The sequence below is a fragment of the Neodiprion lecontei genome, chromosome 2 (assembly GCF_021901455.1).
Source record: "Neodiprion lecontei isolate iyNeoLeco1 chromosome 2, iyNeoLeco1.1, whole genome shotgun sequence".
Classification (NCBI taxonomy): Eukaryota; Metazoa; Arthropoda; class Insecta; order Hymenoptera; family Diprionidae; genus Neodiprion; species Neodiprion lecontei.
This window is the reverse complement of record NC_060261.1, coordinates 21902738-21918213: the sequence shown is the minus strand read 5'-3', so window position 1 is coordinate 21918213 and position 15476 is coordinate 21902738. Positions and strand designations below refer to the sequence as shown.

Below are 15476 nucleotides of genomic sequence, written 5' to 3'. Positions count from 1 at the left end.
CTCGAGCCATGCTTTCCACTTCTTTTATCATTTTTCTTCGATTGAAAAGCCGTAAACGCACTCGCTTCTTCGTCGTTCGACGTTAGACGTAATTCCGTAATTCCTCTCGAATTAATCGTTCCTGAAGATTATCAAGTATCTGTCTCCCCGGATCAACACTGTCCCATGCTGTCAAAAAGTTCGCGTACTTCGGAGCCAAATTCGCGAGAATCTTTGCAATGAGCGTTATCTGAGACACCGGATCACCCACGTCTTTCAACTGGGCAGCCATGTTGGACACTTTCGCGAAATGTTGCACTACGGAATCCGATGACGCTATTCTGTACTCATGGAATTTCTGAGTTGAGAGTAACACATTCATAGTCGACTTTTGTTCGTGAGCTTTCAATAAAATGTCCCACATTTCTTTTGATGTCGCACATGACAGCAATGGCTGCAATTGTGAATCGTCGATCGATGTCGAAATCACAACTTTTGCGCGCGCGTCATCCTTTACCCATGCTTTTGCGAGCACTTCCTGACCAAACTGCGTTGGTTTTACTTTCTCGCCGGTTACCACGTCTGAAATCCCGTATGCATAAAATAATGCGGTAACTTGGAATTTCCACCGTTGGAAATATATATATACTGAATATTGAAGATGAATTTTATTTTAAAGTTGATAAAAGAATAACTCGTATAAGAATACGTCTATCGCTCTGGAACATTCGAAGACTACTATCTGCTTTTCCTCGATAACAAGATGCCACGCCTTGGCCTTGCGGCTAGATACGCAAAAGATATATTCTCTCTCTCTCTCTCTCATTCATGTACACCCGCAAAACTCATACTAACGGTTTTAACAAACTGCTTCGCCGAGTTCATCAAACCATCGTCCGGCATCCTTTTGTTTTTGATAGAATAAAAAAAAAACTCAAGCACGCAATAAATCCAACCAGCGGAATAATAAATCCTCGCCCACACCCACACAATTCCACAAAATTTTCCGACGTATTTATCACTGCACTCACTCTCACGATGCCCGTGACTTTTACTGTGACTCGTCCTTCGTGCCTTGTTCGCACGCTGTAATGGCCGCCTCGACCACGCCACTCTACACGCTTTCACTCTTTTCAATATTATTCGTATCTACTCAGATGCACCGCAGTCGGGATGGGGTACTTTCTTTAATGCAGAAGGGAGCCATTGACTGTGGTCAGCTGAGGACAAAGCGTGTCATATCAATTATCTGGTATTGCTCGTCATCTTTTTAGCCTTAAAAACATTCGCTCTTGACCTCAATAGCTGCGACGTTCTCCTGAGGGTAGACAATACGACGGCAATCTCCTAGGTGAATCGTAAGGGTGGAATTGAATATCCGCGTCTGAATAATCTTGCAAAAACGATCTGGCAATGGTGGGAACTGCGGAATCTTCGAATATTCACATCATACATCCCTCTAAAGGAGAACGTCAAGGCGGACAGGGAATCAAGGCTCAGTAATATAGACACTGAATGGGCACTCACAGAGACAGCCTTTGAACAAATTATTAAACGTTTTGGATTGTCAGAGATAGACCTCTTCGCTTCTAGGGTTAATACTAAATGTAACGTTTTTTTGCTCATGGTTCAAAGATCGTGAAAGATCTTTCATTGACGCGTTTACATTAAACTGGTCTACATATCCTTTCTACGCATTCCCTCCGTTCTCTCTTATACCAAGAGTCATGCAAAAAATAATAACTGATAAAGCCTGAGGTATTGTGGTTGCACCATTTTGGACCCCAGAGCTTTGGTTCCCCAGGTTCTACTCCCTCCTTTTGGAAGAAACATTAATATTACAACCGTCCAGGTACTTATTATTATCGCCATGCAGATCAATCCAACTTCCTCTGGCCAACAAACTATCATTGATTGCCGGCAAGTTATCAGGACAGCATTTACAAAGAGGAAAATCTCGATTCCTGCAACAGAAACACTGATGGCTTCCTTATCCGAAGCAACTGTAAGGCAATACTCAAGCCCAATTGAGAGCTGTTGGCAATATTGTAAAACAAAGAAGATCGATCCTTATCATTCAAGGAAACAGATTTGTTGGAATTTCTTTCGGACAAATTTCAGATAGGAGCATCTTACGGTTTCCTTGAATTCTATGAGAGCAGCAATATCTCTGATACTGAAAGAAAATTTTTCATCAAGTATAATCCTGAACAGATTCTTCAGAGAGGTATGCAAATGCCGTCCGTTGAAACCTAGATACAATAGAACGTGGGACCCGACTATAGTTTTAGATTACCTATCTAAGTTATACCAACTTAAAACATTGACACTATCTGAACTGACTGGTAAGCTAGTTACCTTATTGGCTCTAGGCACGGCTCACAGACTCTAGACGCTTTCGCTCATCAAAATCAGAAATATTAAAAGACTATTTGATAGCCTGGAGGAAGAGATTATGGACCTTATAAAGACGTCCAGAGCAGGAGTTAAATAACCGGTTCTGAAACTTCCCTTCTCAGAAAAACATCATCTCTGTACAGTCAGTACAACAGGGATATATTTGAAAGTAACCAAAGACTTGAGAAAAGACTGTGACGAGTTATCAATCACTCATAAGAAACCGTACAAAAAGGCCTCTACGTAAAAAATTAGACAGTGGATAAGAACTGTTCTAACGCAGAGCAAGGTAAACGAGGAATTTATAGCCTATAGTTCTAGGCACGCGTCGACCTCGTCCGCCTTACGAAAGGACGTAGATATTGATGGAATTGAAGAAACAGCTGGTTGGTCGAAATCCTCGCAAGTATTTGCAAGATTTTATAACCGACCCTTCAAAGAAACCGGAAAAGCTTTTGCGGAGGCCGTGTTCTTATAAAAATCTTCATTCATTAATGACAAACTATTACTATTAGTGTATTAGTAATAATCAAAGTGTTTCGGCAAAGTATCGAATTAGTTAAATGTGTGTATCACAAAACTCAAAATCGGCCTCACGCATGGACGCATACTTGCGTGCAATGTTTACTTGCTGTCTCTGCGTCAAATCTCGCCGCTTGCCCGTGTCGCGACTCAAAACCTATCAGCTGTATCTCATGTATTGTCTCTACTGTCTACATATGTGTATATAGAAATACAAAGAGATATATGTAAAAAAAAGTGTATTTTCAGATTGTATTTCAAAAAATTATGAAACAAAAGGGAACTCTTAACATCTACGTTTTGTAATCCCGAGAACGAGACCAGATATATTTGATAGATCAAACGAACATACCTCAAGTGAAGTTCGATCCAATTTATATGCTGGTCTCTTTCGAGAGGATTACAACCCACCCCAAAGCTCTACTTAAAACTGCACCACACCTCAAGGAAATATTAAGTAACGAACTGTTATTTCCTTATTTTATAATTCTATTATTTTAAACTACAAAAAGTATGAAGCATAGACGTAACCAGATAGAGAAGCAGGGTATTCTGTCTTTTTACTCTGTACACGTCGCGGCCTCGCAGTGGAACTAGAGATACTACGTTTTGTCATCCTCTGGAACGAGACCAGCATATAATTTAGATCGAACTTTAGTTGAGGTAAATTCGTTTGATCCATCAAATAGTAAACAGTGGAAATTGACCACCAAGCTACTTTCCAAACAAAACGATGTTGTTCATTATCGCGTTTTCAAACAATGTTTGCAATCGGGCTTAGGGTCAGTTAAGATTCACAAGGTTCTGAAATTCCAGCAAACACCATGAATCAAAAATTATGTATACTTGAATACCGATTTACGGAAAAAATTCATTAATGAATTCGAAAAAAACTTTTATAAGCCAATGAATCCCGCACTTTCCAATGAAACGATGGAAAATGTTGGGAAGTACAAGGATTTCAGGCTGATAACGAAATAGGATGAAAGATACAGTGCTAGTGTTGCTGTTGCCAAACCAAATTTCCATAGCTGCATGATTTTGGAGGATAATATGATAATAGTTGAATCAAGTAAAACGATAGTCGAATTAAATAAGCCATTGTATGCAGGCTTCTCCATTCTAGATCTTTCGAAAACCTGCGTTTACGATTTCCACTATAATTATGTTATAACGAAATTCGGAAACTATGCAAAATTGATGTACACTGTTACAGCTAGTTTAATCTATCAATTCACTGTCCCTCACATATACTAGTGTATGAAAGAAGGACTTGTACAAATTCGACACGTGTCCCGTACCCTTGCCTACATGGTAACGTCTATGGAATGCCTTTAGGAAATAAAAAAAGTCCTCGGCCTAATGAAAGACGAGAATAATGGAAAGATGATGTTAGAATTCGTTGGATTAGGAGCTAAATTATATTTATTTCGAGTGTTAGGAGATAAGAAAGATTCAAAACGGGTCAAGGGTGTGAAAGCATTAAAAACAATAACTTTTAACGATTATAAGGAATGTGCTTTACAACATAAAAATGTAATAAAACATCAGAATTGGGTATTAAGTCAGAAGCATGAAGTTTATACTGTGGAACAGAAGAAGCTAACACTGACAAGGAAACTGCCTAAGGTCTCCCCCCCCCCCCCCCCCCCAACGATTTCGACCATTCGAGGATATGTCATTCTTCATCGAAATCCAAGCCACACGTATTTTTTTTTTTATCGGCGGAAAAACGGTTTAAAGGAGTAAAATCAGCCCCCAAAGTTGGGCATTCTCAGTGGTTGTTTCATAGTTTCGCATACTTCCAGTTGCGATATTCAAATGAAACCAAATGGAGAATAATTCCTATGACGAATGATGAAAAATGCATTTAGGGCGGTTACGACAGAGTTCAGTAGTCGAAAATTAAAGGGGTTGAAAGTTAAAAAATTTTATAACTAAAAAAATGTTTTTCGGATTTTGATAAAATTATTTGCATTTGAAACGGCAGACAAAAGTAGGGGACACGTATTTTTGCGTTTTCCGAAATAACGTCACTTAGGGGGTGAACTACCCTTATACACGTGCAGCCGAATTCGTCATATTTAACTATACAAAGCTCTTTCTAAGCAACAATGTAGCAGCTTCTTCGTCTCAATAAATTTCGGTTGCATTTATAACAAAAACCACTCCCACAAATTGCCTAACGGTTTCTGGCATAGTTTCTCATACGATCGTGAAATCTCCCGGAGCCCGATATTTTAGTAGTTTGTGAGGTTACTGGAATCGATTCCGAGCTTACAATTTTGGAATCAACATGGCTGATGCTGTAAACGCTTAGGGCTTTGGTTATTATTTTTTTCCAAAACATTAAAAAAAATCAGAAATTTAACATGGAATGGCATGTATACCACTGAAGAAATCAAAGTTATCTTGTGACGCAGAAGCACCAAAAGAATTACATTTTGTTTCGGCGAAGTTCTAATTTTATCTGCCTGTTGCGGTTAACAAATTGACATCATTTTCATTGACCTCTATATCCAAGAAACAAATATTTATTCGTTATACAGTTACTTGTGACAACATTTCAATATTGATCAAACGCTCGTAAGTGATGAGGAAATACAGTTGAAACATCATTTTGAAAGCATATTATTAAATGCAATGGATGAATACACTGGCGTTGATATGGGGAAAGAAAGTTGCCTGTACTTTGCAGAACACTATAAAAATTTCAAAATGGAAATAGTAGCGGATGAAGAATGGTCATCTGCAATTTATGAACCAAAATCGCCTCCAGACGCATGCACCAGCAATGACAAGAACATGTCATACGAATACAAGTCAAGAGCAGTTGATTATTGGAGATCTGGAAAAAAAATTTGAACATTGAAAGTGTCCGCCAGAAGTTCAAAAAAGTGAAATATGTTCGCCAATTACGCCGCTGGGCTCATTATTTAAATAAGGGCGAAACATGAAAGCCGAAAATTGCTAAAGTTTGTGACTACACATGGCAGAACTTCAAATTCGCTGTTGATGATAGATTACCAGTGCACGATAGTGATTTACGAAGGTGGGCGCTACAAGCCCAGAAAGAAATAAGCCATGAAGATTTTTGGTTTGAAGCATCTGAACATTGGGCGAATTTATTCAAAATTGCCCTTCATATTGTATCGAGGAAAATTAATAAATTTATTACCAAAAAAAAAAAAAACAATTGAAAATGCCGAAAGTTTGAGAGAACAAGCTGAACAATTTCTACCAGGTGTGAAGCAAAATTTAAAAATATACGGTTTATCGAATGTGTATAATTCAGATGAAAGTGGATTCGAATTAGAAATGCATTCTGGGAGAACTTTAGCAGTCGAAGAAGAAAAGAAGGTGGAATGTCTAGTGCAGTCAGTTGCTTTTACTACACACAGTTACACAATTCGGCCAACTATATCAGCTGAAGGAATACTTCTTTTCCTACTTTATTTGGTTCTAAAAGAACCAAGTGGTATGTTCGGTCCAATTGTGCAACAGACATTGTTTGGATCAGATAATATGTACATAGAAGTATCGAAGTCCGGTAAATTTACTTCAGGTATAAACGTGTTATAAATTCCATGATTATTCCTTTATGGAAATGGAAAAGTAGTGTGTACAGTAGTAAATATCATATTATTATATTTTCAGAACATTTTAAAACTTGGTTGCTACATGTTTTTTTCCCCAACGTTGGTTCAAAAAGTGCACTATTGATTGATTCATGGAGTGGCCACTGCCCTGTAGCTGTACGTGAGGCAACACCTCCAAGTAGAGACGTTTTATTGCAAACTATCCTCAAAGGAACAACCGGAAAGACCCAACCCCTTGACGTTCATGGTTGTAGGGTGTGGAAAAATTTTATCAGACTTTGCTCTTACAGTGTTTTATTGATGAATTATGATCTAAATTTACATCTGAGACATAACATTATTGAATTGCAATCCCTGACTCACAATTAATTATCATGTCCATGATATGTCAACCTTTTCAAGTATTTTTGGTTCAAAAGTAGTTACACCAAAGTGAAGCCAGAAAGATTCGAAAATCCTGTGGACTTCGGGTTCGGAGAAACTTGTTCCTCACATTGTGAAATTACAGGATGCGATAATATTGCGATTACTCGTCATTCCTTGTGCAAGAAGTCCTTATGTTTTTGTCATTTTTTCGACGATTACCATTATTGCAGTACTTATAATGAGTAATGCAATGCATATTACTCCGTATACAGAAATAATTTGCCGAAGAATAACCAATTATTGTTGTCATTCAATACATTGTAGGGTTCGTAGTAAGTCGAGATTTTTATTCATCGGTGTACAATAATGTGCACTTGACGGTGGACGGATAGCGAAGAAATCAGACGGGAAAAAGAAAAAAATTATTAGACTATAGACTTAGAGCAACACTGACGTGTTTGGATTTATAAAATAAAATAGATCCCGATTTCCCTCATTCGTTGTATTTATTTCATAAATCTAACAATATCATATTTATATAATTCTGTGCCATCTACTATGTGATGATTCCAAAATTGCAAGGTCAGAATCAATAATATCAATTGATGCTCGGCTGCACATAACGACTGCATTTATTGTCTGGCCAGTCAACCAGAACAACTGATTTATTTTTATCATATGTCTCGCATAATACGTCGCAATAGGCAGATAAAATTAGAACTTCGCCGAAACAAAATCTAATTGTTTTGGTGCTTCTGCGTCACACAATAACTTTCATTTCTTCAATGGTATACAAGCCATTCCATGTTAACTTTCCGATTTCTTTTGATGTTTTGGAAAAAATAATAATGAAAGTCCTAAGTGTTTCCATCATTAGCCATGTTGATTCCAAAATTGTGAGCTCGGAATCGATTCCAGTAACCTCACAAACTACTGAAATACCGAGCTCCGGAAGATTTCACGATCGTATGAGAAACTATTCCAGAAACCGTTTTGCAATTTGTGGGAGTGGTTTTTGTTATAAATGTAACCGAAATTTATTGCAATGAAGAAGCTCCTAAATTGTAGCTTAGAAAAAGCTTTGTAATGTTAGATAAGATGAATTGAAGCAGAATAGTGCGGTTCTAATGGAGAACGCAAAAACATGTATCCTTTACTTTACTGCTGCTTCAAATGCAATCAATTTCATTAAAATCCGCATGATAGTTTTTTAGTTATAAAAATTTTTCAACTTTCAACCTCTATTATTTTCGACTATTCAACCCTGTCGTAACCGGCCAAAATGCATTTTTCATTATTGATCATAAGAATTATTCTCTAATTGGTTTCATTCAAATATCGCAACCGGAAGTATGCGAAACTATGAAACAACCACTGAGGATGCCCAACTTTGGCGGCTGATTTCACCGCTTTAAACCGTTTTTCCGCCGATAAAAAAAAAAAATGTGTCGCTTAGATTTCGATGAAGAACAACATATCGTCAAATGGTCGAAATCGGGAGTGGGACACCTCAGGCAGTTTCCTTGTGAGATGGAATGACGACAAGCGGATCGTATTCCACGACACGACCTACACGCTTCCGTGGGGCTGTAGGCCATGTAAATAAACTGGACCTCAAGTTATGAGATGTGCTTTGGCTTTATATTTACTGCATCGTAGCGTATGTGGTACAATTCGACATTGTACAGTGATGTATATAATATGTATGGGGCATTCCACGCCAAATCGACCACTTTTGAACCCGACCCCTTTCGATTTGGCTGAAAGTTTTTTGTTCCATTTCTACCTTATGAAATAGGTTGCTCAGAATTTTTTCAAATATTTTTACGACGCCAAAAAAAGTCATGAATTGTTGAAATAATAGCTTTTTTGGAATAGTTATAACTTTTCCAAAATTTGACTTATCGGAACGTTTTTTCTGAAACAATTTCTGTCTTACAATGCGCTTTTTGAAAAAACTACAAAAGAATTATTGAAACCTATCTTCATCGTTGTTTTTGGATTTTTGGAAAAGATCGAAAATTTCTCGATGATAACCAATTTTGATTTTTTTTTCTTTTTATCATAATAAACTTTGACATTTTCTGTAAATCCTCAAATTTTTTCAGGGTGGTATTTTTTTTATTTCTATTATTTTTTTTTTAATAAAAAAAAACAAATTTCTTCTACTAGCCTTATTTCTCGTAACACTGTTACGTCCGGCGTGTCACCACACGTCTCCCTTATGTTGCCACTCTCCCACGATCCTTGTAGTATCCTTATCATTTTATTCCTATCCTCATATTCACATTCTGGCTCATGCTACTCACTTTTTGCCGACTCTGCTACTTCTAGTCCCCACCATTTTGCACACCTTACGTCTAAACCTTTACGTCCGGAGACAACCGGAACTTGGGATAGGGTTAAATACCGTTTGAGTGTTTGAGGTATGAACTGTATATTTGGTTGGATAATTCGCGGAGTAGTTTTGAGTGGAGTATGTAGTTAACAATTGATGAGTAAACTTACACTTAAGATTGTTAAGTGTTGGAAAGAAAAACTTGTTCGTGTCGAACTTTGGAATCGGAATGCCTGAGGTAAAGAGGATTAGACGTAAAGTGTGCAAAATGGTGGGTAATAGAAATAGCAGAGTCGGCAAAAAGCGAGTGGAGTGAGCCAGAATGGAAATAGGAGGATAGAAATGAAATGATAGGGATGAGGGGGACGTGTGGTGATATGCCGGACGTAACACCTCCCCCCCCCCTGCCCCTCCCCTTGAAGGAAACATTGATGATGGAGAGCGAGCGAATGTTTAGAATTAGAAGAAGTCGGGGATCGAATAGCCGGAAACGATTGAAGTCGCTGGTTATAATCTGTTGTACATAACTTTGTAATCTGTTTGCGTTATGATGAGTGAGTGAAGCTTCGATTGTGTGTGTGTCGTATTATTATAAATGATTAAGATGGTACATGGTATGCATATGCGAAAGTTGTGAATACAATATTTTGAGAATGTATGATTACAAGGTGAATATGTTCATAGTGGTTTAGTTTAAAACGTTGGATATTGAACGATACCTAGATATAACAATATATGTGTTCCCATAAGTATGTGGTTACTTGTGAATTGAACTTAAAGATCAATCGAAATATTTACCTTCACGAATTAGACATTTGAGAATTATAACATGTGTGTTTACAAATTGGGCTTATACTAAAGGAAGGTAATTGAAATATTTATTGAACATGAGCTTAAACTAGGTACAGATTGGTTGATTTGTCATGTTATCATTGTTATGAAGATGGATATTCGGTACAGAAGGTAGTACATATTATGATGGTACATCGAATGATTTTATGATAAGCGCCTAGGGTTATTGCGGGCTTAAGCGGGTTAGTATACTTATTTCTAGTTTACAATACTTCTTAAAAGTATTGAAAGAATTCAAGGGGTTTTGTAGGCAGTGTAGGATTTATTCCATTTGATGTAGTTATAGTCGGAGTTGGCTTACGTTCTAAGTATACAGTAATGTAGATTTGTAAATAGCAGACAAGCGTAAACATATAGCAATTATTGTCGTGTGAGAGCCGGAGATTGGGTAGAAACGATAACGCGGTATATGACATTAACTGCGATACAGGAGCCATGGTGGCGAGATGTTAAAGTCGGTCAAGCATCCCGTAATCTAACCACGGAGAGCGTGCAAGGTCGTCATTAGCTGATAGCGCTAGCCTGGCCGGGGATTGGGAGGGGCGCTTTGATTTTTGGGACTGTTGGGTATGCTCAATGTTTTCAGGAAACATGTAAGGATGTGAGATAGTGGGTACAGCAGATCCGGTCAAATGGTGGGGCCGCGATTGTTTGGGTTTCGAATTTCGGTGGCATATGCGGCACACAATTTCAGGATATTGGAGAACAGCAAAAATTTTAAGATTGAGTATATGGGGGCAAAAGCGATGAGGGATATACGGGCGTAGGTAAGGTTGTTTGTGAGAAGGTAAGTACCTTGACGCGCGCGATAGCAAGTACTGATGTCAGTGCTTTGTCTCTCTATCTCGCGTAAAGTTATACCAGTGACGGCTTAGTCATGGATGTTAACAAACGAGGGTTTCCTTAATGGAGAGATAGATACCATTGATAGATTAGTCGAAGGGTTTGAATTGAGATTTTTGTAGATTGCTTGCAGATCAAGATGAAAGTCAGGAATATATGAGTTGGATTCAATTGATTAGAAACGTCTGCTAGTAGTCAGGGTCGTCTCTCTAGTATGTCCAGTACACGTGTTATTAAGATGTATGGTGCCAGCACCTGAAATCGAAACACGGTACGTGAAGTCGCTGGGATATAAGTTATGTAGCGTTGCTGTTTTGGAAGCAGAATAGATTCATGAATTCGAGTTAGGCAATGCAGTCCAGTACGTGCCAGTGAATGATGCCAGTCTCATGTCGCAGTTTGTGGTTGCTAATTGCCAAGGATTCAAGAATAGATCTACTTCGCAAAGTTTATGGTTTCCGATATGGAACAGAGGTTGGTTTAGTTCTCACATGTAGATGTTTTCAGTTGGGATGCACTTTGAAAAACTGAGTTCCGATAATTGGAAGTACGATGTGCGATTGAAGGCTATCGCTACGTAATCGCTTGCGGGCTGTATGAACGCGAATTATTATCTGTCGAGTCGTATTTTTGTTTTGCAGGTATTGAAAGTAGGTGAGGAAGGTTAAAAGCGTCGTTATTTAATAATGGGATAGTTATGACGTGAATCAGACGTGGTTTGATGTAAACGATGTCTAAGCTCGATATGCTATTCAGTTCTTCCAGCGTAGGGGGCGTCCGTAGGTATCGGAAATTCGAGTTGAGGTTTCAAATTTTGAATGTGTTGAAGACTAGATATGATCTGTGCTGGGGACAGGACCTTTGGGTGAATGATACCATTTTGTGCGAATAAGATGGCTTCAACCAGGTTACTTAGATCAATTTCAAACTTGTTCATATATACGTCTAGCTCGACTAAACGGTTAATGAGAGCTATTGCGAATTTGTTATTTGATATTTGAGCTTTGGAAGTAATTCCCTGGTTCGTAAGTATTATGAGTACATCATCTTAGTCACAACAACGCTGTATAATGTTGTCGAGTTTATTTTTATAGATTCCGAAAGTTGACTGTACAACGTGTGTTTGTTCGTTAAGTAGTGTCGCTAAGTGTTTTATGTCATTATACAAGTTGTCGATTTGATTGTTTAGGCATTGTCCGTTTTCTGCGTCCAGCGTCCCGAAAAGTGATTTTGCGATCGCGCCTATGAAGTATATGGCACCTCGTTTTTTTGTGACGTGTTACGAGTTTAGCCAATTCCACATGGGATTTGCTGTTGAGGCGGTGGCCTATCAATTTTTTTATTTTAGTCTGGTATTTCCTGGACGGATTCAATCTCTGGGTCAACATGCGTATATGGTCGCCTGTGTTACAATGGTTCCATGTTGCGGTACATTCATTACGAATCATGTCTAAATATTCGGAGATGCGATTGAATTCCTGGAATATGTTACCGAGGTCGATAAAGTTGATCATTCTCCATTCGTTGTTAAAGGTCCGAAGGTTTCTTAGTTGTTCGAAATAGAGACCCGGATTTGGCTCTATTCGCTTCATGGAGTATGGTACCGAGTTATTAGTGCCGTTAACAGTTATGAAGGACCTGTAATAATACGTTATGAAAATAAGGTCTGATTAAGATCCGGTCAGCCAATTAATTGTGGAGCTGTTGATAACTTCATTATCGACGTTTGGTTGTTCATGATGTAGTGGTGTCATGACATAATATTTTGGAAGTAGAATGTGCGTGGCGCGGGATGGTGGGGGGGAGATTTCAGAAACGAGAGTCGGGGTTGATTTATAGTAACGTCAGCGTGCTGTATTAAGTTTATTCATGTGGACTACTTTTGTCTTGTTATTCGGGAGATATATTTCAGCACTGATATGGTTTATGGTACGTTTCATCTAGTACAGCCCTTTGTAATTGTCTCCGAGTTTCGTTTCGGTCTCATTGAGTAGGTAAACTTGTGAACTAGGGACGAAGGCGCGAGGACGGGAATTCCTGTCACAGTAAGTGTCAGTTTTGTGTTTTGTTGCTGCAGGGTTTGCTGTAGCTCGTCTGCGGAGCTGTTATAGGAAACTACCAGCGGAGGTGACGGCGAGGGGGGGGCAGAAGGAGTAATTGGAAGGTGAGAAGGATGAATTGTAAAAGCGTCTCTGGGCAGGGAGAGGGGGTGGCGAAAGAGGCTAGGAGCGTGTGACGCGCGCTTATGGTGCGGGAGAAGATCTGTAGCCGGATTCTGTAACTCGCTATCGATAATTATCGCTATCGTTAACCAATGCTATCGACGTTTTTCGTTTGGAGTGATTCTCTACAGCCGTGATGTCGATGTTTGTTGGACGGCCGCGTCGCTAACTATCGACGAATGTTGCTTAGCTTAACGAGGACTGAAGAACGCTCGTTTAGGCTTGAATGTTGTGTTTCATAGTACTACCTACATAAGCTACGCGCAATAGGCGCCTTTGGTTAAAGAAAAAGAGTTAAAAGCCATTATACGGAGTTACAAGAACGTTCTATGCCATTGTGAATTAATTTATTCGGTTATTAATACTGAAGTATAGTGGCTATAGTTGAGGTAAGTGCCAAGTTTTCTGTATTATATATGTTTTTATCATTCAAGTCAAATGATTGATTCAATGAAATCTGATAACTGATAGGTTATGTTTGTTTATAAAGCATTCCGATGTTTACGCGTCATCCGTGTAAACTTATTATGAGGTGTAATACAAGTTGTTTTAAATTTTTAATTCATTCAAATTTTTACAGGATGGCAGAGGGTCATCTTGCGATAGATGTATTAAATTTAGATTGTAGAGTCAGGCGTTTAGAACAAACATTAGAACGCAAGTTGATGCGAAGAGAGCAAGACTCATTTGATTTAACAAATGAAGAGTTTATTGAATTATACCGCATAAACCCACAACTTGCAGCAGACCTGATTGACACTCTACAGCCTAGTTTACAACGTGTGAGGGACAGTGGACTCTTAGTCCAAACACGAGTATTATGTTTGCATGCCAATTACCCATTTGCATTTTATTGTGAACTATACTTAGTATATTCACGTGACAGGTATTAACAGCTGTGAGATCTTATGCTACCGGTTATTATCAACGTCCAGTAGGAGACCAGTGCGATATCTCATTAAGTCAGTCATCAGTGAGCCGGTGCATTCGTGATGTCACAAATGCTATTAATGAACGATTACTAAAGCCATGGGTACAATTTCCCATGACTCCGGAAGACCGGCAACGAGCAGCATCTCAATTTGTCACCGCACGTCAACCATTTCAAGGAGCTATTGGAGCAATTGATTGCACTCATGTCGCATTGTTTGGGCCTAGAGAACATCAGGTGGCATATGTTAATCACCATGGATATCACTCACTCAATGTGCAAGCGGTACAATTTTTAACCGTTATCACGTAGATACGTAGCAAATACGAGTGTAATAAAACACACAACTATGGATAATGAAAACGTTTTCCATGCAGATATGTGATCCTAATTTAACGATATTAAACATCAATGCACGTTATCCTGCGGCAAGAAATGATACATACATATGGAATACATCCTCTGTACGACGCATAATGGAGCGTGAATATAATCGAGGAGAAAGAACGTTTCTTATTGGTAAGTTGTAACTTGAAACTTGTAACATTTATGAATAGTAGTTTTTAACATGGTGATTCATTGATAAATAAATTACTCATAATGTTGAATATTTTATCAGGTGACCAGGGTTACCCCTTGGAACCACGCCTGACTCCATTACCTAATGAACGAGAAGAAACCCAACGTTTCAATTATAATCAATCGTTGTGTAGTGCAAGAAACTGTATTGAACGATTGTTTGGAGCGCTTAGAAGTACGTGGAGGTGTCTTTCTAAATAGAGTTTTGCAATATGAGCCTGGAATGGCTGGAAAAATTGTTAATGCCTGCGCAGTATTACACAATATGCGTATTGATTTTGGGCTACAACCAGATATGTATGAGGATCCAAATGAATATGTAATAAATATACCTAACATGGCGAACATGGATGATGATGACGACAATAATCTTCCGCCTCTTGCACTTGCTCGCCGTATTCAAGATCGGTTAATACATGCATGATTTAGATTATGAAAGATATAATGTTGTTACGGTGGATGTAGACCATGAGAGGCATAATATTGGTACGGGGGAACAAGTTACTCTTCATCGATTGATTTAATTTTGAGATTTTGCTGAGCGGAGCGCAGACTACTATGAATGTCAATACACTGGGACTTTTGGGTCCGGCCGTTCGTTATATTCCCAAGATATGCTTACGTATCGCAGTGGAGGTGGCACAAGTCAGGGGTGGTTTTATGTTTTTGTTTCTGGCAAATTCCGTACCCCTGACTTGGCTGACGCGGCGCGTAGGCCATACTCAAGTATACGGGTGTATGGGCCTGCTAGCCGTCTAAGGATAGCGGTACCCTGGGCAAAGGGATGGGTAGTTCTTGCTTGGTTCGCGTCCGTGAAACCGAGGCATATCACAATGTAATACGACATA

General features: G+C 38.8%; 1 pseudogene; it reads left to right on the top strand.

The window, feature by feature from the left end:
- Positions 1 to 1849: 1849 nt before the first annotated feature.
- LOC124292993 lies at positions 1850 to 15052 on the top strand (annotated as a pseudogene).
- The last annotated feature ends 424 nt before the right edge of the window (positions 15053 to 15476 follow it).